The 2,193-nt window shown below is 42.8% G+C and overlaps 1 protein-coding gene across 2 annotated transcripts in view; it reads left to right on the forward strand.

Moving 5' to 3' along the window:
- Window positions 1-2,193, forward strand: part of GUCY1A2 (guanylate cyclase 1 soluble subunit alpha 2) — a 286,509-nt gene that overhangs the window by 253,746 nt on the left and 30,570 nt on the right. The gene's annotated exons all lie outside the window — the stretch shown is intronic.

A 2,193-nucleotide genomic window follows, 5' to 3' on the forward strand; every position in this document is an offset into this window, starting at 1 on the left:
GGATCAGCACTACTCTCTGGAGAATGTAACCATGTCACTTTGGGCTAGTTGATTTCTTCTTCTGGTCTTCACATTAGAACTCTGTAACTAAGCACTGATGCCTAGATTTGCTTTCTCCCTTTTCCCTCCAAACCCCTTTTCCTTTAATGTCATGCCTTTTACGTTGCAAGCTTGAGGGGACTGTCTTTAATAAGCTGCTCTCAGAGATTTTTATTTTTTCATTTGAAGTTCAGGGTTAAAAAAACATGTTAAATAAATAATCCTCCAGCTAATATTTATTTTCAGTAATACTGAATTGGATTTTCTCCAGTGCAAATAAGGGAATATATTTCTCCAAGCAGTAAAATGTTTTATCTGCCTTTTCTTTCTCCAGAGCCAGCTGGAAGTCTGACAATATCCAGAGTATTAAAATGCATTTCCTGACCATGAAATGCTCTACAGAGAACCATTGTTTTCTTGGCACTAGGCCAGACTGGCCCTGTCATGTATGTTGAGTAGTATTTCTTCTGCAAGTAGGCCCACTGGCACCAGTAAGGGTCATATTTGCAGCATTCCATTACAGCCTAGCATGATGGTAGCCAACATGGTGCCCTCCAGATGTTGCTGGACTCCAGCTCCCATCATTCTGAGCCGGCATGGCCAGCAGGATACCAGGGTGACACTACCTGATAGAATCAAGCCTGGTCCTAAGTTCAGCTAGTTTTAGCTTCTGCCCCAGTGGTACCCCTGAATGCACTCTCTTACTTTCACCTACGTAAGTGAATGGTTGCTGTTTGTTCCTGTGGGGAATGGGGTTAAAATACACTTGTGGTAGAGACGAAGCTTATTTTCCATCGCTGACACTGAGTGCCACTGGCAGGGATCATGTAAATTGTGTTGTGAGCCCAGGTTGTATGCCTCCTCCCATCAGGTTCCTGCCATATACAACTTCACCTGTGCCCCCATCATAATGCTGAGCATTCTTTTAGTGTGTGCGTGCAAGTTTGCAACATTTCATCATACCTCAGAATGTTTAAGAAACAGAACCCAAGGTGGCGCTATGCAAATGAAGAGGCAGGACTGTGTAGTTAAAAGCAAACTTACTTCTCACGTGTTGTGTTCACAGAAGCAGACTTACCCAGTGGTGTCCCCAAGTGAATCCTTGCGCTTTCTCCCATGCTGTTCCTGTTTATCAGGAATAGCAGCAGGACTGAACTACTGTCCACATGACCTGATTGCGTACTTCCCATAGGGATATGGTTGGCCACTATGGAAAACATGATGCTGAACTCGATGGGCCTCTGATCTGGTCCAGCAGAGCTCTTCTTAAATTATTTTGTAATACAGCATGTGTTACTGGCAAAGATCCTGCAGGGAGATGCAGTGTTTCTCTTGTGATAGCCAAGCTTTTCTTCTGTGCACATCACATTTGTCTTATTGATGAGCATTTTGATTGCAATATTACTAAATATTAATCAGAGTTACAGACATTGACTTTCTGAATATATTTATCAATAATGAAAATCATAGTAGCACAACTGCAGACACCCTTGGATGAGGCCAATTATTTAGACCCATTTCAGTCTGGGTTCAGGCCTCATTTGGGAATCGAATTGGGCTTGATTGCCCTGATAGATGACCTTTATTGGGAAAGAAATGGGGGAGCCCAACCCTGTTGGTTCTCCTTGATCTCTTACAGAGCTTGGAAAAGTTACCTTTTTTGAACTACAACTCCCATCAGCCCCAGCCAGCATGGCCACTGGATTGGGCTGATGGGAGTTGTAGTTCAAAAAAGTAACTTTTCCAAGCTCTGATCTCTTAATGGATTTTGATACCATTGACCATGGTGTCCTCTTGGATCACCCCTGGATTATGGATTGGAGGCACAGTAGTTCTGCTCCTAGCTTTCGAAACTCTGGGATCTGAACTCTGGGATCTGAACTATGGGATTCCGCAGGACAATATTGGGTCTCCAGTGCTATTTGACACCATTATGAAGGCAATGGAAGCAGTCATTAGGAGATGTGGAGTGCAGTGTTAAATAAAATAAAATAAAAATGGATTGCCCAACAAATTGTTGCCAATTATTCTTACCAGCTGATCAATCCTCACTATTCTGTGGAGAAATTATGAAAAGTTTTGTTCGTTCTCAATCTTCTGAACCTTGCATTACAAAGCTGACTTTTTAAAAAAACCTCTTCCCCCCACCCCCAG

The sequence above is a fragment of the Rhineura floridana genome, chromosome 5, assembly GCF_030035675.1.
Source record: "Rhineura floridana isolate rRhiFlo1 chromosome 5, rRhiFlo1.hap2, whole genome shotgun sequence".
NCBI classification, from domain to species: Eukaryota; Metazoa; Chordata; class Lepidosauria; order Squamata; family Rhineuridae; genus Rhineura; species Rhineura floridana.